The 23,815-nt window shown below is 38.4% G+C and overlaps 1 protein-coding gene across 3 annotated transcripts in view; it reads left to right on the top strand.

Moving 5' to 3' along the window:
• Positions 1–23,815, top strand: part of LOC149843037 (TATA-binding protein-associated factor BTAF1-like) — a 136,145-nt gene that overhangs the window by 53,937 nt on the left and 58,393 nt on the right. The gene's annotated exons all lie outside the window — the stretch shown is intronic.

The raw sequence follows: 23,815 nt of genomic DNA, 5'->3' as shown, positions 1-23,815 counted from the left end.
AGTAAGCTGCTGCTGAACAAATTATCTAAACTTTCTAGTCCAATTTCTAAACAATATATCGAGGAGAAAAGTGAAAAGGGGATCTTTCATCTGCAGTTTTATATTGAAATGTACAAGGTTTATCAAATGAATCATCAACATCAATCTCTTTGTTCTGGACCGCCATGTTTTTCACTTTTTGCATATGATGTATATACCTCTTTGGCACTCTTTAGTGCTATATAAATATCCTTTGGCCTAAGCACCTTTGTATACTTCGGTAACGAGCCCCTCTCCTCTTTATCTATCACTCTCTCTCTTTCTTTATGTACTTTGTTTTCACTTGCTATAAAGAAAGTTTATGCATCCTTGCCTCCTTGCTCTCTTTGTGTTTGTGTATGCTCGTACTTTTGCTTTTGCTCCTGCGTGTGTGTTGAGAGCTTGCTGGTGCACTTAAAAAGCCTGCTTTCGGTGTTCGTGATTGATCAAGGCGCCATCACGGGGGCCTTTACTTTAAGCCCTTGACAAGTTGGTATAAGAGAGCTTTGTTGACGTTGGGATTGACAATGCCACCGCAGAAACACAACATGACTTCTTTACGTTCTCAGGTTCCTTCTGAAGAAGAGTTCATGCCTGATGACCGAGTGTCAGCTATCGTGCACCGTGTCGACAAGCTGACGGGGACTGTGACCAACGTGGAGAAGTTGGTTAATGTGTCTAATGCTGCCTTTGTGACGCTTGATAATGAGATCAGACCACACTATAAGGAGTAGAGGACTCTGTGAAAAGTACTACACAATTAACTCCAAATATACATGCACTGAAACACACTGAATTTATAAACAAACGGGCTGCAGCTGTTTTAAATGAAATCTAATCCTAAACTGACCTAAAACTAATCAAGAATCAAGAAGACAAAAGCTAAATCCTATAATAAGAATAACGATCTACCTAAATCATGATTTTCCAATGCTTAAATAAGGAAAATGGCTAAACTACTTAAAACAAAATATTTTTTTTTCTTTTTATTTTTCAGATGCAAGATATGAGCTAACCTAATCTAAATATGCAGATGCTGCGATGCTATGCTTTATGCAATGCGAAACAAAAACTATGACGAAAAAGAGGGAGAAGAAACGACCTGTCGCGGATCGCCTCCAATAGATGGGTTGAGAAGAAGATGGTTGATCTCACCTGCACACACGCCTCCCCGACGAAGAAGAAGAAGTTGCCGACGACGAAAGGGGTTCGAAGCAAGAAGAAAAAGAGGAAGAAAAAGAAGAAGAAAAAGAAGAAGAAAGAAGAAGAAAGAAAAGAAGAGGTAGAGAAAGAAATCAACAAAGGGGAAATAGAGAGAGCAAGGGAGAGAGAGAAGAGAGAGGAGGAAAGGGGGGGGGGGGCGTGTTTTCCAATGCTGGAAAAAACGTCCCCTCCTTCTTAACATGTACTATTTATATTATAATATTAGGTTAAAACAAGTTTTTCAAAACAAGTCCAAATACTTTCAGTAATTTTCAAAAAGAGGTCTTTTGAAAAACATGTTTCAAAACTTCCTAAACCAATGAAAACTTCTACTTAAATTCTTCTAAACTAATTAAAACTCTAATTAAAAATTCTTAAACTAAATAAAATATTGAAAAACGCAGGGCAAGCTTTGAAATACGCGATTTTATGCTGATTTCTATTCAAATGCGGTTTCTCGAAACTAACGATAAAAATGAGGTTTTAAAGAGATTTTATCATGGATCATGCATAAAATAAGATGAATAAAATGCGAATATTATGCATGATCAAGGTTCACAACCGTAGTTACCAAGGAGCACCAAGATTGGTGCTTGGACCTAAGACCATTGATACCAAAATACTCCAACCTATTAATTACATAAAAGAGTATTGCAAATGCTTCTAGGAGGATGAAAAGTTCAAGAAGAAGCTTGCCGAGATGATGCAGATGACTAACCGTATTAAGAAACACACTCTCAAATTTGTATGTGAGCTTGTTGATGCAAAATCTCAACTAAAAGAAACCAAATTTGAGCCGGAAGGGACTGCGCAACCTGTTCGGTGAAATGTTCGAACTAGGTGAGGCTGCTTCCTATGGGACTCCATGAGGTACGAGATGGTTGAAGCCGAGTGACAAAATGGGTCTGAAGGGTGGAATACCGTAAGTTGCCACATATTCAATGTAATGTTTGAATCAGGCCAGCAGGGTGGGACCGCGTGCCACTAGAGTTTAGTTATGCCTAGTGAGTCCTTGGAACATCCCTTGTAGCTGAATGTGCATCACCATGATGGAGATGCAGGGTACCCAACTTCGAACATGAGCTTCTTCACTCATGATGTGGGTTGACTCCATCGCAATCATTCCTCTTGCAATACTGCGAGGAACCCAATCCAACACAACAAAATTGCGATTCCCGTCAATCTATGAGGAATTTTGCGGCATAGTTTGTTGCATTGGATTCACAATTTAATTTCCTAGCCAACTACGCAAGCCACAACCCCAAATTTGGCCTATATTGTTCGCAAAATGCAAAATACTCAAAACTGGATACTCTGATTCCTATAGTTATTGAGAGTGACTATGCATCGACCATTGCGAGGATGACCACATCAGATGGGGATTCAAGTGAAGGGATAAAACAAGGCATGTCTGAAGCATCACACCTTAATGCTTGACGTGGGTACACCAAATTGCAATAAGAGCCCGATTCAGTTTTGGGCAAAATGAGTGTTGATATGACCTTGTCGATTGTTCCCCCTACCAGCTGCAGGTCATCATTACGGCAAGTCGTTGGTAAGGTTACAACAATCCGATTTATGTTGTGTTCAAGGCGACATTTGGTACAATTGACGTCAAATTATTTGGGCACCATCTGAGATGCCACTTAGATGGCTGACTTAAGGCGAAAGGAGAATATCCTACCCATGTGTTTGATCCAAGAGGAGAGCTTGATTACAAAGATGTTTCCTCGAGTTCTTGCCTTGAGGATAAGGTGGGTTTGAGAGGGGTGGATTGTTAAATACCCTTTTTTGCTCTAGGTTCTGTAACGACCACAATTCATACCCCTTGAAAATGCGGATTTTTTTTAATTTCGGAAACAATCCCAGAAACCCGGGGCCTTTACAGTTCCACTCCCAATTGGATAAAACAACCAACCACAATAGAGCTTACAATTATCATCCATACCAAACCAAACCTTTATTGAAATACTGATTAATAAGTCTAGAGACAGTCCATCTGTCATCCGTCTAGCAAGTGCGTGACACCCATAACTTTCCCAGAAGCCAGTCGTTTCACTGATCACCTGCGACTGCGAAAAACCATATAAAGAGGGGGTCAGAAATCCGAAAAATTCTGCGTACATATCCCTCTAATGAAATAAATGAGCATAAAGAACACAAATATGATTTCATGCAATAATTAAGAGGAATACAGTTATGACAATTACATAATTCAGTTAAGCATTCATGCAACAGGGAGCATCTATTAAACATGAAGAACATTAATCAATAACGAGAATCATAATGTAAGTAAGCAGGATATTTAACATGCATTAGAAATTAAACATCATGCATCCACCAACATGTAACAATTAAGGGAGCAGATAAAATATGCATGTCTCAATGCATAGCAGGATTATGCATGATTTATGTGGAATGCATGAACACTTTATTATCTTTCCTTAAGGTTTTCCTTTTTCATATGCATGCTCTATTAAATGCATACAATTTACGTTTCTCTTTTTAATTACCGTTGCCCGCGGATACACCAAACATGTAAAATTTCTCCGAGGTCAAGTTAGGTTCCCATGGTAGCTTAACACAATTTGTATTTTATTACTGGGTTTCAAACTTAGCCCTCGACCGAATCACCTTCGGAACATTATACCTCTACATCTAATGTCGGGGATACTAGACACACTCCACGCCCACAAGTGCCACTTCCTTGGTATACCAAACAACAACTCTGTCGAACACACCACCCTCAGGTTAAGTGGCAGACTCTCCTTAAAACCGTGGCCAAGAGAAAGAACCTCAATATCGGGTTCATGGGTTAAAGTAAAACACACAAAGTTTTTTATCCTCGTGGTCCCTCAAAATCGAACCTCTAAGATGCCCATTCTTCAGATGGGAGATCTCAGTTTATACATTACACTGTTCCTTTTTCATTATCTTTTAATTAAATGCCATTATTAAGTTTTGCAATTCAGCATGCAAAAACAAAGGGCAAAAGCTCGCATCTAACCCTGCAAAAACCATCATGGGACTCCCGCTCGTGAAAACACATAGAACAATGCAACATAGTGTAATAAAAAGAAAGGTGATTTTGGCGATGCAATTAAAAATACATAAAGAGGGAGCAAACCATAGCTCAAGGCCCACCCAACCTACGATGATTCATTTCGATCATCGATGCACCATATGCAAAAACCATAACACAGGCAATATATGAAATGATGTCAACATACCTCCAAATGCACATTCATATATCTGCCCATTTAACAATATGCATGAAATATAACATTCATATGCATGTGTTTGTTAAAATGTACCCATCAATTGTTGTAATTAGACATATTTTATATATATAAAAGATGATACATATATATATATATATATATATATATATGGTATATATGTATATGTATCCTCCTATTTATATATATAAAATATATATTTTCCTTTTGTTTAGCCGTAGGGGTATTTTAGTCTTTTCTTCTGTTTTACGCACATTCACTTTATGAATGTGATTGTAATTTATTTTATTTTTCTTTTTCTTTTATTTTTTATTTCTTTTTTCTTAAGTACCAAAAGGTACCTTGGGGGGCCCACTCAAATAGACGTTGGGCCCCTTCCAACGGTCACATTTGTGACCGTTGGAGGGGCTCCAACGTCTATGAGTGGAGCCCCTCCAAGGCTCCTTTTTGTTGTTATAAATAGGGGCTCTCCCCTTTGTATTTCTTACTTCTTGAGGGAGCTTATGCTCCATTGTAATGGGGTTTTTACCCCTTCTCCATTATTCTTCAATGATATGCAACTTATGACTTTATGTCATATTTTTCCCTTTTTATGGGTTTTATGTGTTAGCACATTATGTGCTTATGTTGTTTCCCTTTAATGGGTATATTTGCACTTCACGTGCATAGATATGGGTTCATTATTGAACCCAATGTATTTCAAGTCACTTTCTAACATGGTATCAGAGCGAGGTCACGATGGGTTTGTCCTTTGGTGCAACGGAAAGCGTGTCGCTCAAGAAATGGTGAAGTATTCATTGCTCTTCCTAAAGTATTATGCTTTTGAAGTTATTCGGTATGTATCCCTTTTCTTAAAAGTATTATGCATTTGAAAATATGTTTCTTGCATATAGTTTGTTCATTTAATGGTCATGATAGTTGAATTATTTCTTTTCACATTTCGTGTGCTCATATATTTTGAAAATATCTCCTTTTAAATTTGGTGAAATCGTTTGTTGTCCAAATATAAAATTCGTGTTTTTCGAACTACTCATCGCATATAATAGTAATTTATGTTTTTAAAAATTACCTTCAATTATGTGAGATTTATAGTTCTTATATAAATATTTCATGATTGACCTATAAGTTAACTTTTAAAAATTATATATATGATTTCTTGCTAAAATAATGATCTTTGCTTAAAAATTTTTAACTCTCATATGAACCCTAATTTGATTCGAGTTCCCCTCTTGATTATGGATTTTAGTGCATTTTTGAAAAAATTGATATAATCATTATATGAGAATCTCTCACATCTAAAATCTTTGTTGAATCCTAAAGTAGTTCTTGTTAATGATGACTTATAAGAACTCCTAAAAAGTTTTTCAATGTTTCTTTTTTGAAAAATTATCTATGATAAACCATTAGGAAAGATTGTTTTAAAAGGAATTTCCCACATAGAGTGCATAGTTCATCTATTACATCCTTTTTTGGTATAAATGATTTCATTTTTCATCCTTATAAACTTGTTGGTTTGTATTTTTCATAAGGTTTCGAAACCTCTTAATAATATCTTTAAAGATGCCTACATTGGCCATAATATGGTTTTCTTTGTCCTCAATTGCACTTATCAAGCATGTAATTACATAATTAAAATTTGAGAATTTCAAGCATTGCTCTTTTTATAAAGTGCATACTTGCTCACTTTTGTGTATTTTTGTATTTTGTGCACATTTGCTTCTCAAATATTTTGCGCTTGTATGCATTCCCTCTTTTTTATGATATACATGCCTTAGTGCATGTTTGTTTACACCTTGGTGTGTATTTGTTCAAGTATTGTATGAGTGCCTTCGTGCACATCTTTTATAAAGCCTTGTGTGCTTACATGTGTATTGTCTCTTCGTAGACATTTTTTGCATTATGGAGCCTTTATGCACATTTCTTTTGTGAAAAATATAATGAATTTAGATATTGAGTTCTTGTTAAATCATTGTAAGTGCTTATAGCACTTTGTATGTGTCCGCATATCTCATCACAATCAAAGAATATTTTAAAATTGTTGTATGGGATTTAATTCCAAATCTATAAATTTTCAAGTGTTTTTTGAATATTCTTTCCTTGAGTATTGTGTTAAAGCCTTCTTTGTGAACCATTACGGTTCTTATGATTTCTTTGATTAAAAGCTTCATTGTCTTGATGAATTCTTTATGTTGTTGTGTTTGTTGCTTAATAAGTCTTTTTTGGTACAAGACTTCTTTTGAAGATTAAGCATAATTCGTGTTTATGCAAAATTGTTTTGATGGATTATATTGGACCTTTGATTCAATTTGTTAATCGGTCCTCTTGGTAAAAACTTTTATTTGGAAAATGATTCCTTATGTGGTTACTGCCCTTTTGTGGCACTTATATTTGTCCATCACATGTTATTTAATGCATCATTTATTTGGCCTTATTTTTGTTATATTAGAGATGTTTGTCGAGGTGAGTTATGGGCACCTCGTGTTGTATCATTTTAGATTGTCCACCTTCCATATTATAGATGGTTGTTGAGGTGAGTTATGGGCACCTTGGGACTCTAAAATGATTTGTTATTTGATCTCTAATTATGAGTGTGTCACTCATTTTTTCTCTTGTGGCCATTGATATTATGGATGCCTCTATGTAAATGTAATGGACATATGGTGTTTGAAACCTTAAATGTTTTAAGGTATATTTAAAATCAAGGTGTTTTGGGATTATAGCCCAACCTTTTATTTGTTTAAGAATCTTATGAGTGCACTTGCACATTTGTGATTTCGTATGTTGTGCTTGTTGTGCACATGTGTTGTGTTTTTTCACAAGTGTTCTTGGTGTGTGTATGTTCACACATTTGTTCTCAAGAATATTATTTTATCGATTGTAGTATCTTGTTGAAGATACTTTTTACATGCATTTATTCCAAAATGTTATTGTTATGAGTATTCTTTTTTAAAAAGAATATTGTTTCATTCAAGGTTTTATTTATATGTTGTCATTACAAGCTTTATTGCCTCAAAAGTCCTTTCCTTTTATGCCCATTATCTAAGTGTCATCATATGTAGACAAGAATTTTATTACACCTTCGTGTGTTTTTAGCCCTTTGTTGGCTTTTGCTCTCTTGGTCTAGTAGCTGAACACACTTGTCTTGAGTGATCTTATATGTAGACAAGACACGTTGATTCACAACATCGTGTGTGATCTTAGTCCATGTTGGCGTTTGTGTTCTTGTTCTAGTCGCTTAGATGTATGCCCATGGTTGGCTTATTTCACTCATTTCAAGTGCCATCTTATGTAGACAAGAGATATATTATGTTTTAGCCCATGGTTGGCTTATTACTCTTGTTCTAGTAGCTGAACATACTTGGTTTTAAGTGCATTTTTACGTAGACAAGAGATACTTTTTAGTCCATGTTTGAATGTATTCTCTTGCTCTTGTCGTAGATGCACTTATTTCAAGTATTATTATATGTAGACAAGAGGTTCGTTTACACACCTTTGTGTGTGTCTTTTGCCTTTAATGGTTTTATATTCTTGATCTAGTAGCTTATACACTTGATTTATAGGTTTTGGAGGACTAATGAGGAAGTTGTTTGTAATGAATAAACTATTATTGAAATTTGCAAAATTCCATTCATGACTTGTGTTTTTCAAGTAAATCATCTTTTTGATATGCATATCAAGTTGATTTCTTAGCATTTAATCTATATATTAAGTGCTTATGGTTTTTGCCACCCTTATATGTAAATTTTTTTTTTTATTAAGTGTGACTTTCATAAATGTTTTTAAAAAACCTTGTGAACTCTTGGGTTTATTTTGCCTAAAGTATGCTTGGAGACTTTGTTTCTCTTTTTTGGATCTTCACTACATGTTTGAAGCATGTTTTAGTTCTTTGAGTATCAATTCATATTATGATTCGTATATGCATATGCTCTTTATGGCCTTTTTTGGGCTCTCATTCAATAAAGCATATGTATGTTATGCCTCTTCGTAGGCTTCTTGTGGTATCCCTTAGTGGATCATTTTGTTATTCCCCATTATGGGGGTTATATTTGTCCAATGGTGGACCTTATGAATGCATTATGCATTCTTGTAATTTTTGCATAATTTGCTTCCGCTCATTTTGTTTTAACATAATGTATGATTTAGAAACTTTAGTTTTCTAAATTTTTTGTTTCATACTAAAGTAACTATCATATTATGCATAAATTTTGCACCTTGTTAGGAATGTTCCTTTTTGAGTAAAGTGCAAAGATATTGTTTACTTGTTCTTTGTTGTTTTCTTTTCTCAGGATCTTGGAGATAGAACAAAGGGAAGTACCCTGGATGGTTCGGGAAATGGGTTCATCATTTGAAGACAATTGGAGAAAGGCTATTTCAAGTTTCATTGCATCCTTGCCGAAGCCTCTTGGAGTCGCCGAAGCCTCGTGGAGTTTTGCCCTTTTTTCAATCTTTTCGTTTCCCTGCAAAGCTTGAGGGGGGGTGTTAAAATGTACCCATCAATTGTTGTAATTAGATATATTTTATATATATAAAAGATGATACATATATATATATGGTATATATGTATATGTATCCTCCTATTTATATATATAAAATATATATTTTCCTTTTGTTTAGCCGTAGGGGTATTTTAGTCTTTTCCTCTGTTTTACGCACATTCACTTTATGAATGTGATTGTAATTTATTTTATTTTTCTTTTTCTTTTATTTTTTATTTCTTTTTTCTCAAGTACCAAAAGGTACCTTGGGGGGCCCACTCAAATAGACGTTGGGCCCCTTCCAACGGTCACATTTGTGACCGTTGGAGGGGCTCCAACGTCTATGAGTGGAGCCCCTCCAAGGCTCTTTTTTGTTGTTATAAATAGGGGCTCTCCCCTTTGTATTTCTTACTTCTTGAGGGAGCTTATGCTCCATTGTAATGGGGTTTTTACCCCTTCTCCATTATTCTTCAATGATATGCAACTTATGACTTTATGTCATATTTTTCCCTTTTTATGGGTTTTATGTGTTAGCACCAGAGTTACCGGAAGCGCCTAGCTAAAAGGGGAAGCGCGCTTCCCCGAAGCGCGCTTCGGAAGCGCGAAACGTCGCGCTTCCGAAGCGTGGGGGGAAGCGTCCCCCTTTTTTTGGGAAGCGCGCTTCCCTTTAATGGGGGACGCGTTTCCCTTTAATGGGGGACGCGCTTCCCTTTAATGGGAAGCGCGCTTCCCCCACGCTTCCCCCTCGCTTCCCCCACGCTTCCCCCACGCTTCCCCCTCGCTTCCCCTGTTTTTTCAAATTTTTTGTATTTTTTATTTTTTATTTTTATTTTTTTCGCTTCCCCCTCGCTTCCGAGACGCTTCCTGGGTCGCTTCCGAGACGCTTCCTAGGTCGCTTCCGAGAGGCTTCCCGAATCGCTCCTAAGTGGTCCCACGCTTCCCCGCTTCCTAAAATTTTGAAAGTGCCTCGCTTCCCGCTCCCGCTTCCCGTATCACTTCCCGCTCCCGCTTCCTCAACTGGCAACCATGGTTAGCACATTATGTGCTTATGTTGTTTCCCTTTAATGGGTATATTTGCACTTCACGTGCATAGATATGGGTTCATTATTGAACCCAATGTATTTCAAGTCACTTTCTAACAGTGTTCACTATTTAAGTACATGTGCTTTTAAAAAACCATTCTTTAAACATGCTTTCATTCGCGAATCACCTCAATTTGGAAAAGTGAACATTCATGTATTTGGGTACATGTGCAACACACATTAATTCATGTATGCATATGCACTCCAAATAAGCTTCATACAACATTATGATTAAGCATACCACGTCGATTTAACCTCATGGAACTTTTCATTCATAACATGCATTAAAACCAATATACATGTACATAGTCAAGATTTAGAGATTTAACATACATTCAATGTAACCATCCACATTCATATTTTTAACTATGCATCATCTCAACTAGAGCATATGTTTATATGCCAAGTACAAATCAATATCATGTTTAAACATGCTCTTAAATGCAAGTTGTAACGGCGCATAACTTAAGCATGTCATACCACGACAAGGTATGCGAAAAATTCCAACCTTAGCATGTATAAAAAGCATAAGACATGCATATAATGCAAACCCTGGAACGTCATATCTATATACGATTTAAGCTTTCAGTTTTGGCGAAAAAATATAATAGATTAACCTTTTTTTTTTACATATGCCCAGCCGACTACTCGGCTGGGCTCAGCTAACCGCATAGCTTGGCCTGTCAGGTCTGACAGCTAGCCTACAGAAAAAGACCCTTCCCTATTTTTTTTTTATAGGACATGACCCCGCCGACTCAGTCAGCTGGGGTCAGGTAAAAATACCCAACTGACCCAATCGGCTGGGTCAAACACACAGCCCAGCCCACCCAGTCGGCTGAGGCTGCCTGCCCAACAGACTCAGTCGACCGTGGATCGGCTGGAGCCCCAAAGCATCACCACAACGTTCTCTTTTTTTTTTTTTAAAAAGGGATGATAAAATGCAGGAAACCAGCCATGGGGACGATCCATGGGTCATCCCCCATGCTTCGTGGAGAAATCCACCATGAAAACGCTTTTCCCTTGGATTCCATAAAAAAAAGCATAAAATCGAGCTGGAGTTCGATTTCTCATCTATTTTCAAAAGAGGAGACCCATACCTGAAACCGGCGCTTGGGGGCTGCGACTGTTGCGAGAAGGGGATGTTGCCAGTGCTCCAAGGTCGTCGACGATCAATGGCCACCGGGAAGCCAGGTCGTGGAAACAGAGCCGCAGGAGGAGGCGAGGCATCCGGCGAGGTCGTCGGTAGCCAATCGAGAGAAAATACGGGGGAGAGGGAGGAAGACAAGGAGAGTGAGGGGAACCAATTCGGGATCCCCCTTTTGAAGGGGAAAGCCTCAGAAAGGGAGGAGACGACCTACTTCTCGGCGGCTGCCCTCCGACCCCCCCACCCCATTGCGATTTCCTTATTGCGGGGTTAGGGTTCACTCCGAACCCTAACCCTCTCTTTTTATTGGGCAACCCGTATCGGGTTGCCTTTATCTACCTTTTTTTTTTAAGCGGGGCGCGGTCCAGGTCCTGACCCGAGACCCGAAAACCAACATATAGTTGGGTCTGCACCTCACCCATACGATGAGGATCCATAAGTTGGATCCGAAGGGATCCAACAGTGGATCCTTGAGTTATATATATATATATATTTTCTATGTTTATTATATATATAATAATATTATTATTATTTATTAAATATTTCTTTCTTTTCTAATAGGTTTACATGATATTATATGTATTTTTATCTATGGATCTTTTATGGGTCCTGGATCCGAAACTTGGATCCCAGACCCAAATCAAATAATTTATGCATTACAATAGAAAAAAAATTCAAACAAATAACAAACATACGGTTATTACAGGTTCGACCTAGGGAATCCGCTCCAGTTGGATCCGTTCTGCTTGAAGATTCACCAGAGGAGCCGCTCAACATGAGTCCAACTCCAAGTGGGACTCTACGAGATTTATCAGACTTTGCTGGATTTATCAGAGTCCAACCCTATCTGGAGTCCTACCAGGCTGGGATCTGCGAAAGTTATTAGAGTCCAGCCTAGCGTGGAATCCTACCCAGGCTGAGACTATGGTGAGACGCCCCTCCTAGAATCCCATCTAGGGTGGGAGTGTTCCTGTGTAGCTTATATGTAACTTATCTTCTTCTCTAATGTATTCTATAAATAGGTCTGTATAGTTTTTCTTTAATGAAATTTATTGAGTTATAACTCTAAATTTCATTCATGGTTTGTGTGTGTAATTGCACCCCGTAGAAAGGATTCTGCCTCCTCACCCATACATCCATCCTCGCTCATTGCTTGCCAGTCGGGAACGTATTTCTCCTTTCCAACCGTGTCATTGCCATCTGCCTTGTTTTCCGAACCCACAAGGTGAGACTTCATTCTCTCTCTTTATGTTTTCTCCCCTGGCTGTCTCCCAACCCCGAGACATGCCCAACCCTAGCTGCACACGCTTTGTTTCTTCACGAGCTTGGATCTGTGCTCCGCTAGGCCCAGATCGATAGAACCAATCCTCTGGGAGTCTGGTTCTATCATCCCTCATTTTATTGTTCTCCTTTTCCAGGTTCCCCTTTTTAACATTGCATGAATCTCTGTCATAAGTATTTAGACAAGTCTCTATGCGACCCATTCAAACCATATCATGTGGCACTTGCTTTTCTTTTGTTTGCTATACTTTTGAACTTCCAACATATATCTTAACATTCTTTGTTACTTGATGCCTCCATCCCAAGATGTGCTACTTTTGTGACATGCTTTCTCTTACTATCACTTTTCAGTTGCCTGAAGCATAGCACCATATGAGAATATTTCTTTACTATTTTCTATTAAATATGTTAAAATAGCATATATAACTGTCGATGGCTTCTTAAGTAAAGCATGCAAGTTATTGGGAATGCAGTATAGATATAAAGGTGAAATCTATTTCCCAGACGTGCATCAAGCACACTACACTTAAATTTATAAATTTATGTAATCATGCACATAATAAAGCTTTCTGAATCAAATTCTTAACATGAACTTTTTATCCCAAAATCGCTATATATCTGCCATGGTATACCAAATTTGAAGTTGTAGCGCAAGCAAACATTAATGGTAAAATGTGGGTCTTTCTCATTACAAGCTATATGTTCTGGGTCCTTCGATTGTAAGGGAAATCATGGGCACCATCATAATCGTCCTCAATCGTTGGCCCATCTAAATGGGTTCAACTGATGAAACAGTTTTTTCAAATTGATTTCCTGCTAAATCTAAGTCTTCAATCACTTGATGCTCCTATAAGTCGTGTCTGAGTATCTGACTACCTTTCTTTCATGACATTTTTGACCTTTCCTCTTCTCATCACGTCAGAATCTGCACTTTATCAACTTTTATTGCTTGTTTTTAGCGTACATGGGACATGCAAAAACAGATAAGGTGTACCTTTTTTTTTGTTTTTTTTAATCTATCCTGGCAAAGCATTCTGTAATGTATTTTCCACGTGCATTCTGTAAGATATTTGTCGAAAATGTCTCAAAACATGCACTCGATCTCATTTCTTCGTCACCTAGCACTCAGTAACACATAATGGTGTAGGCCTATCACTGTAGTAAAAAGTTTTAGTCCAAGTGTGGATAGTTTCTCCAACTTTATCCAATGCCCCATTATATTTGTGCATCAATGGCTCATCAAATAAAAGCTTTTTCTTTTTAAGTTGTTGGACCATCTCCGAATGATTGGGCCTAGTACAATAGGCATCCCATTGAAAATAAGATGAGAGAGAATCATTTACGGTGGTTTTTGGTTCATATTGCCGACCCCAATTGTTTTGGGATGAAGGCGTAGTTGTTGTTGTTGGACCATCTCCGAATGATTGGGCCTATTACAATAGGCATCTCTTGTTTATTTGATCATGTTGGTTGTTACACACATTACATCATAGTTACAGGAATCACGATTCCTAGGAAGCGAGAGTGCCGATTCTCGTAAAAGAGAATCTCGATTCCTAGTCACGGGAATTCAAATTCCCATGATTGGGAATCCCGATCCTTACATGGAAGTCCCAATTCTCATGATTGATAATCTTGATTCTCTCAACAATCCTGATTCCTATGTTCACACAATTATGCATATTGCTTTTTAAATGAATCCCCATATCACTTCCTGCTTACTTCCCGCTTCCTGAATCCTCTAAAATTTAAAGTAACTATATCCTGATTGCCATCTCTTCCTGGTTTTGATTCCCACCCTGGCAACTATGCATTAGATAGCTTCTTTTATTAAAAGTTGTGTTTGACTTGTAAGATGCTCTTTTGATAACAAGGAACTGCTGCATTATTCAGTTCTTTTATTACTGCTATGATGTTGCTAGAGAAATCCATTCTCTGTAAAAGGGAAAAAAGAAAAGCCTATTAGTTTATCTTCCTAAACGTTTGGGTTTTATTGACCGAGCTGAATAGTGGTTGGTGATGGCTATGAGCACTTTCATCTTCTAATGCCCAGAGGCATTGCAAATTTACTTTTTCTTATCTGATACCATTAAACATTGTTTGATGCTTTTTAGCATGTTTTTTAGTTTAGCTTTTCTGGAATGCTTAATTTCCTTTAAGTTGTTTTTGAAAGGAAACAAGGTCCTTCAAACTATATTTACCAAAATAACAAAGTGGATACTTAAAGAGTTCCACCAAAGCACCAAAATAACATTCACAAGCCACAAAATGGGCTCACACACAAACACCCCACTAAAAGGTCCAACACAAGGAATAAAAATAATATTTTATTGATAAAGACTATGCAAAAGCATACATTTGAGAGGGGTTTCAACCCTTATATATACACAAACATGAGAGGGTCTAAGAGAGTCGTTGGGAGGGTCCAACGACTCTTGTTGACTAGTTCAAACAAGACCAAAAAACTAAAAACCTAAATATCTTAACCTAGTTGCTAACCTAGTTATATATATATATGTGTGTGTGTGTGTGTGTGTGTGTGTGTGTGTGTGTGTGTGTGTGTGTATTTACATTTTTAACACTCCCCCTCGAACATATGGTTGAATAATCGAAAGTTTGCTTAGGAGTAGCGAGAGATGTGGTGAAGAAATCCTCCAACTGGTATTCTGAAGTAACATAGGAAAGATCAATAGTGTCATGTAGATACTCCTCTCGTACACAGTGTTTTAAAACTCGCCGAGTCAACTCGTTGACTCGGCTCGGCTCGCCCCTCCAGCAAGTCAACCTGGCAAGGCAAACTCGGGCTTGACTCGGCCTGACTCGGCTTGACTCGGTCTGACTCGGGCGAGTTTTGGATTGTTTGAAATTTGTTTTTTGAGTTTCAAATTACAGTTTCGAAATATACAAGTACATATATTTTAACAAGGGTTACCCCCAAATTTTGTATAAAAAAGAAAATAAAAATCATTTAAAGATAAAAAAGCATTTAAATCCATAGAATAAAATCGCCATGTTGTTCGAACTACTGTTCACCCTGTGTTATCAACTTATTCTAGCAAAATATTTTAAAGAAATGATTCTCACTATATATGGCGGGTCAACTGTGCCTATGGGAAGTCACATTTAGGTTTCATCATCCATTTGTTATGTGAACAAGCATTGTACATATTCAAATATTAGTAGTCTTTTTATAGTTGTGCCATTAATATATTTCCTGCATAGTTTTATACATGAGAAAATTGCTTATTTATGTTGATATTGGGCATTCTGTAAACTTTCAATATGCACATATATCCCTGTTTTACATTTATGGATTTGTTAGAGAGGGAATTAAAACTTTTAAAACAAGCTAGCATATATGATTGGCCATTTTAGGAACCTTAGGTAGTAGCAGGTTGAACTCATGGTGACCAAATCCTCTAATTCAAGTCATGAATTAGTCAAAGTGCTTGTATAGATATCAAATTCAATTATTCAAGCAAACCTCTATAGCTCTTTGCAGTTGTTTTTATATTCTTACAGACATTTGGAGACTATGTTTACTCAAAAACATGGTTTCAGACAAATTATATATTGTTTTTCTTTTAAAATCAAAAGTTAACAAAACCTGGTCCGAGTCACGAGTCAATAAAGAACGAGTCGAGTTCCGAGTCACGGGTTTTAAAACCTTGCTCGTACATAGTGACAGTCTATGTCACATGGGTGCGGGTGCGGGGATTCGACACTTCCAAAAAACCCTGGTGCGAGGGTGCATATATATATATATATATATATATATATATATATATATATATATATATATATATGGGGGTCCAGGAGGGGCCGCCCCTGGCGGGGGGTTATAAGGGGACAACGCCCCCCCTCCAGATTTTTTTTTAAAATTCCGCAGCCCATTTCACAGGGCAAAAATTTTTAAAAACGAAAAAAGTGCACCAAAATGACCCTGGGTGCGGTCAACACACCCAGGGTTGGGTTGACCGCACCCGCACCCGCGTCGAGTCGACGCGGGTGCGTGCGGCACCCTGCTAGCCGAGTCCTTGTGACATAGGTGCCAGTTTATCTCAATATGTTTGGTTCATTCGTGGAAGGTCCAGTTGCTGATAATGTAGATAGTACTTTTGTTGTTAGAACACATTCATGATGCTCCTTTAGGTTGAACTCCTATATCTGCCAGCAATCTTCTTAGCCAGATCACCTCCATAGTGGTAGTAGCCATGATTCAATATTCTGCTTCCGTCGAGGAGAGAGAGACTTTCTGTTGCTTACATCATCTAAGAAAACACAAAAACCCGTGGTTGAGTATAAGTTATTGGGATCACCTCCCTAGTCAACTAAGCAATCAAATCTAAAGATGAAGAAGCAAACAAGAAAAGTCTTTGAAAAATAGAAGTTTTGATATATCTTATTGTAATGAGAGAGAGAGAGAGAGAGAGAGAGAGAGAGAGAGAGAGAGAGAGTTAAGTTTCATTAGGTGTATTCCCATTCTTTAAATAGGGATTAGCCAAAATATCAAATGGGGACCGCATACTTAAGAAATTATAAAAGATATGTAACCAAAATAAAAAATTACACATAACCACTCATCGACAGTAAATAATTCTCTTCACACTCCCCCTCAAGCTGGAGCATAGATATCAATCATGCTCAGCTTGGTGTAGCATTTGTTGAATGCAGAGCTTGCGAGAGGCTTGGTGAAAACATCAGCAACCGGATCTGCAGATAACACATGATTTGTAGTAATATACCCATTTTGTACCATGTCACGTATGTAGTGACAATCCACTTCAATGTGTTTTGTCCTCTCATGAAAAACAAGATTATTAGCTATATAAGTAGCAACTTTATTGTCACACATCATCGACATAGGAGATGAAATCTTCACTTGTAGGTCATGCAGTATGAATCAAAACCACATCATCTCGGCTGTAGTCTGGGCCATAGCTCGATATTCGGATTCAGCACTAGATATGGCTACCACTGTCTGCTTCTTACTCCTCCAAGAAACCAAGTTACCTCCCACAACAACACAAAACCCATTTGTAGACTTTCTGTCATCAACTGATGGTCAGCATCTGAATAAGCAACAACATCAAGTATAGAGCTTCTCGTGAAGAGAAGGCCTTTACCAGGAGATAACTTTAAATACCTGAGAATCATCATTGCTGCATGCCAGTGTACTTTCGTAGGCTTATCCATAAATTGACTTACTTTGTTCACCAAACAACACAACAACAACAACTACGCCTTCATCCCAAAACAATTGGGGTCAGCGATATGAAAACAACAACAACTACGCCTTCATCCCAAAACAATTGGGGTCAGCGATATGAACAAAAAAAGAAATTCATTTTGGGTCTTCCACATGAATCCTTTTCCTCCAATCATTTCTATCCAACGCCATGTCCTCGGTGAGGTTCAAAGCATTCATATCCTTTCCTATCATCTCCATCCAAGTCTTCCTAGGCCTACCCCGACCTCTTTTAACTAATATATTTTCCCATTTCTCCAACCTTCTAACTGGAGCATCATTAGGCCTTCGCCGAATATGTCCAAACCACCGTAAACGATTCTCTCGCATCTTATTTTCAATGGGTGCAACACCTACCTTCTTACGTATCTCTTCGTTCCGAATCTTATCTTTTATTGTATTTCCACACATCCATCTAAGCATCCGCATCTCAGCTACACTCATTTTTTGAATATGATGTCTCTTGGCAGCCCAACATTCCGTACCATATAGTAAAGCGGGTCTAATAGTCGTCCTATAAAACTTTCTCTTCAACCGCAATGGCATTCTACGATCGCACAGCACTCCAGTAGCACTTTTCCATTTCATCCACCCAACCTTTATCCTATGATTTACATCTCCATCAATTTCTCCATACTTTTGAATGATGGATCCCAAATATTTGAAATAATCATTCACCGGTATATCTTGCTCACCAAGCTTCACTACACTCCCATCACTACTTCGTTGCTTACTAAACCGACATTCCATATATTCAGTCTTACTCTTACTCAACTTAAAACCTCTAGCTTCCAATGTCTGTCTCCATAATTCTAACTTAGCATTAACCCCAGCTCTAGACTCATCAATCAAAACAATATCATCAGCAAACAACATACACCACGGTACATTTTCTTGAATTGATCTCGTAAGCTCATCCATCACTATCGCAAATAGGAAAGGGCTTAAAGCAGATCCTTGATGTAACCCAACCGTTATCGGAAAATTGGTTGTCACCCCTCCACAAGTGCGGACATTGGTTGCTACTCCTTCATACATATCTTTGATTATACTAATGTACTTGAGAGAAACACCTTTCTTCATCATTGTCCACCAGAGAACGTCCCTAGGTACTCTATCGTATGCCTTCTCTAAATCAATAAAAACCATATGCAAATCTTTGTTCCTCTCTCTATATCTTTCAATAAGTTGTCTAAGAAGATGTATAGCTTCCATAGTTGATCTTCCAGGCATAAAACCAAATTGATTCTCCGATATCACGACAACCTTCCTCAACCTAGACTCAATTACCCTCTCCCAAAGTTTCATAGTATGACTCATGAGTTTTATACCACGATAGTTTATGCAATCTTTTATATCACCCTTATTCTTATATAAAGGCACCAAAGTACTCTTCCTCCACTCATTATGCATCTTATTTGTTCGCCAAATCAAGTTAAAAAGATTTGTCAACCATTCTAAACCTTTCTCTCCCAAGCATTTCCAAGCCTCGATAGGTATACCATCTGGGCCAACTGCCCTTCTTGATTTCATTTTCTTCAAAGCCTCTGCAATTTCTTTCTTTTGAATCTTGCGCATGAAGTCACGATTTATCTCATGAAAAGGAATGGAGAAGTCTCCAAGATCTTGAGCATGACTATCATTAAATAGCTTATCAAAATAATCTTTCCATCTCTCCTTAATCTCCTCATCTTTGATTAAAACCCTTTGCGTTTCATCTTTGATACATCTAACCATACCCCAATCCTTCGATTTTCTATCTCTCATCTTTGCAAGCCTATAAATATCCTTCTCGCCTTCTTTGGTATCCAATTTGTCATAAACCTCCTTATATACCTTAGCCCTCGCGTTTCGAACAACTTTTTTAGCTTCCTTCTTTGCTATCATATACTTCTCCAAATTCTCATTATCACGACTCTTACTTAGATTTCTATAACACTCTCTTTTAACCTTAATAGCTAATTTGACATCCTCATTCCACCATGATGTATCCTTACCTAGTGGTGCACCGCCTTTAGACTCACTCAATACCTCCTTAGCCACTTTTCTCATGCCACCCGCTATCTTCTTCCACATTGATTCTGAATCCTCCTCGAGACACCAATCAGCTTCCTTAACTACCTGCTCTACAAACATTCCTTGTTTAGCTCCTTTCAGTGCCCACCACTTAATTCTAGGATCTATCCTATGTCTATTCCTTTTGTGGCATTGTCTAATTCTAAGATCTAAAATTAAGACTCTATGTTGTGTGGCTACACTTTCTCCCGGTATAACCTTACAATCGATGCAACAACCCCTATCTCTCTTTCTAAGTAGGAAAAAATGTATCTGACTCGTATTAACCCCACTTTTAAATGTTACTAGGTGAGACTCCCTCTTCCTAAACCAAGTGTTTGCTAAGATCATATCATAGGACAAACAAAAATCTAAAATCCTTTCTCCACTTTCATTTATTTCTCCTATACCATAGCCTCCATGGATACTCTCAAATCCATCCCTACTAATGCCTACATGTCCATTAAGGTCACCGCCGATGAAAAGCTTTTCTCCATAAGATATCCCTTGTACTACTCTATCTAAATCTTCCCAAAATTGATGCTTAATGGAATCATCTAAACCTACTTGAGGTGCATAAACACTAATAATATTAATAATATCCGTACCTAATACTAATTTAATAAGTAAAATTCTATCACCCTTCCTACGGATCTCAACTACATTATCTATAAACTGATGACTCATAACAATCCCTACTCCATTCCTATTCCTATTTATTCCTGTATACCAAATCTTATATCCCCAAGGTTCTATCACTTTTGCTTTCTCACCTACCCATTTGGTCTCTTGTAGACATAAAATATCAATCTTTCTCCTACACATAACATCTACTAACTCTACCAACTTACCAGTTAAAGACCCTATGTTCCAAGTGGCTAACCTAATTTTATGGTCTTGGACTAACTTCTTTACCCCCACCCGTCCAACAAAGTGAGGGAACCCTTGCCTATTTAACACCACACCCGGGCGCCGGTGTGACGCATCGCTTCTGGGCGACGACCTAGCAACCCTTGCCCATTTAACACTGCCTCCGGGCCTAGAGAGTACAACGCGTCGCTCAGTAGGGAACGCCCCAACGAAATTCTCATATTGGTTCATTTTCATAGGGTATGACAAAGTTTTTATGCTGGCTGTCACAGGCCTACCGCAACCCTCCTCCTTTATCCGGGCTTGAGACCGGCAGTGTATAACTAAACAGTTATACACAGGCGGAGTTACCTACTTTGTTCACCGCCAAAGAAATATTTGGTCTCGTAACTGTGACATATAATAATTTTCCCACTAGATACTGAAAACTCTTACTACCCACTAAGTCTGATTTCTCATCATGTAAGTGAATTTTAGGATCCATAGGAATATGTGTTGGTTTGGCCCCTAACATTCCTGTTTCTTTTAGTAAATCGAGTACATACTTCAGCTGTGACAAAACCAACCATTCTTTGCTTCTTGCTACTTCTATGCTCAAGAAGTATCTGAGAGGACCAAGATCTTTTGTAACAAAATGTTTTTGCAGGTGTGTTTTAGTATCAAAGATATCTTTCATACTACTCCCCGTGAGTATGATATCATCTACTTACACCACCATAACTAGTCGTTTTAATGAAAAGTGAATGATCAGAAGCTGACCTTTTAAAGCCAAATACAAACATAACATCATACATCTTTTGAAACCATGCACGCAGACTCTGCTTCAGGCTATATATGGCCTTGTTGAGTTTACACACTTTGCTACACTCCCCCTGAACCTCAAACCGTGAGGGTTGCTGCATGTAGAATAGAACCCCATATAGGAAAGCATTCTTTACATCAAGTTGAGATAGAGTCCACCCATAATGCACTACAACAAATATAACAAGCCGTACAGTCCCAAGGCGTGCGACTGGAGAAAACGTCTCAAAGAAATCAACACCATACGTCAGTGTGTAGCCTTTAGCCACAAGCCTGGCTTTGAACCCTTCAACTGAGCCATCAGACTTGTATTTAATAGTATACACTTACTTGCAACCAACGACATCTGCATTTGTAAGAGGATCAACCAAATCTCACGTGTGCCTGGTGATTAATGCATCCATTTCCTCCTGCATCGCTTGCTTCCACTTGATATCTAATAGGGCCTCTTGATGGGTAAGAGGAACGAGTATAGCTGATAATGCAAAAATAAACTCTCATATGATTACCATGTCTCGCCTCTGTAACAAATTGAGAAATGAGATGCATGGTGCACTGTCTTCTTCCCTTTCGTAGGGCAATCAATCTGTCATCATCAATACCAAGAAGCTCAATTGTATCAGGATGGCTTACCTCTGGAGAAGATGATGGGGAAGGCTCTGAATCATGAGTTGGTCTACGAGTATAAACCAAAGGAGGATTATGGAATTGAGAAACAGGATCACCTTGATTAGAAGATGGCAGAGGAATAGACTCTAAAGGAAAATGAGGAATAGGGAGAGGAAATGTGTCACCTTGGTCAACCTGTAATCGGGGAGTAATACTTGAAAAATAAGGAACAAACTCAAAGAATGATACATCCGCACTGATATACTCTCTACGGGATAGAGGATCATAACACCGATACCCTTTTTGGTTTTTGGGATATCCAATGAACATACATTTGTGGCTTGGGCACCAAGTTTGTCATGGCCAAGTCCAAGTTTTTACACAAAGCAAACACACCCAAAGACTTTAGGAGAGATAGATAACATAGGGGTATTGGGATATAGGATTTGTAATGGTATTTGTTCTCCCAACGAGGAAGTAGGCATTCGGTTGATTAAATAACAAGCGGTTAGAATTGCGTCCCCCCAATATAAAGCAGGTACATTGGATTGTATCATGAGGGTACGAGCTACGTTAAGAAGTTGCCTATGCTTTCTCTCAGCCACCCCATTCTGTTGGGAAGGATGGGCACAAGTAGTTTGAGGTTTAATACCACGATCACGATAAAATTGTAATAATCCCTTAGTTTTGAATTCAAGAGCATTACCAATGCAGACTATCTTGACATGAGAATCAAACCAGAGTTACCGGAAGCGCCTAGGTAAAAGGGGAAGCACGCTTCGGAAGCGCGAAACGTCGCGCTTCCGAAGCGTGTGGGGAAGCACCACTTTTAAATGGGAAGCACACTTTTAATGGGAAGCACACTTCCCTTTAATGGGAAGCACGGTTCCCATCACGCTTCCCCCGCGCTTCCCCAATTTTTCCAACTTTTTTGTATTTTTTATTTTTTGCTTCCCCCTCGCTTCCTAGCTCGCTTACGGTTCGCTTCCTAGGTTGCTTCTGAGACGATTCCCGACTTGCTCCTAAGTGGTCCCACGCTTCCTGCTTCCTAAAATTTTGAAAGTGCCTCGCTTCCCGTATCGCTTCCCGCTCCCGCTTCCTCAACTGGCAACCATGAATCAAACTGAGTTTTTATTTCAATGATCAATGACATAAGAATATTTGAAACTTCAGACCTTTCTTTTATTAAGAATACCAATGACAATCTTGAGAAGTCATCAACTACAACTAAATAATACCGACACATTAACCTACTTGGAATCCTACTAGGACCCCATACATTAGTATGAAGAAGTTTAAACAAACTCGAACTAGACAGACTCTGACTAGACGAAAAAGAACTCTTGTGATGTTTGCCCAACTGACAAGCTTCACACTGGATGAAAACAAATGAAGGAATCTGAGGAATGACTCGACGAAGCTTTGGCAAAGGAAGATGTCTAAGACAAAGATGCCACTGTAGAGGACTAGAAGGAGAATCGACAACAGAGAGAACAGATCCCACTGTCTTGGTGTAGGTAGTAGAGGCCACCTTCCTCGTACCCTCCACCAATCCTCTTCTCCGTCAGCAAATCCTGAAAAGAGCAACAAACTGGATCAAATATCACCCTACAATTTAGCTCCTTAGCAAGACGACTAACAGATAATAAATTTTGAGGAAAAAAGGGAGCATGAAGGACATTAGAAAGATGTAGGGTAGGAGATATATCGACATCTGCTTGACCTACTACAGGTGAGGGACTTCCATCAACAAGCATGACATTACGATGTTTAGAGATAGAATCCAACTT

This window comes from Nuphar pumila, chromosome 3, assembly GCF_984573655.1.
Source record: "Nuphar pumila chromosome 3, dmNupPumi1.hap1.1, whole genome shotgun sequence".
In the NCBI taxonomy this organism is placed as follows: Eukaryota; Viridiplantae; Streptophyta; class Magnoliopsida; order Nymphaeales; family Nymphaeaceae; genus Nuphar; species Nuphar pumila.
Note: the sequence above shows the minus strand (reverse complement) of the source record. Positions and strands in the feature narration are given on the sequence as shown.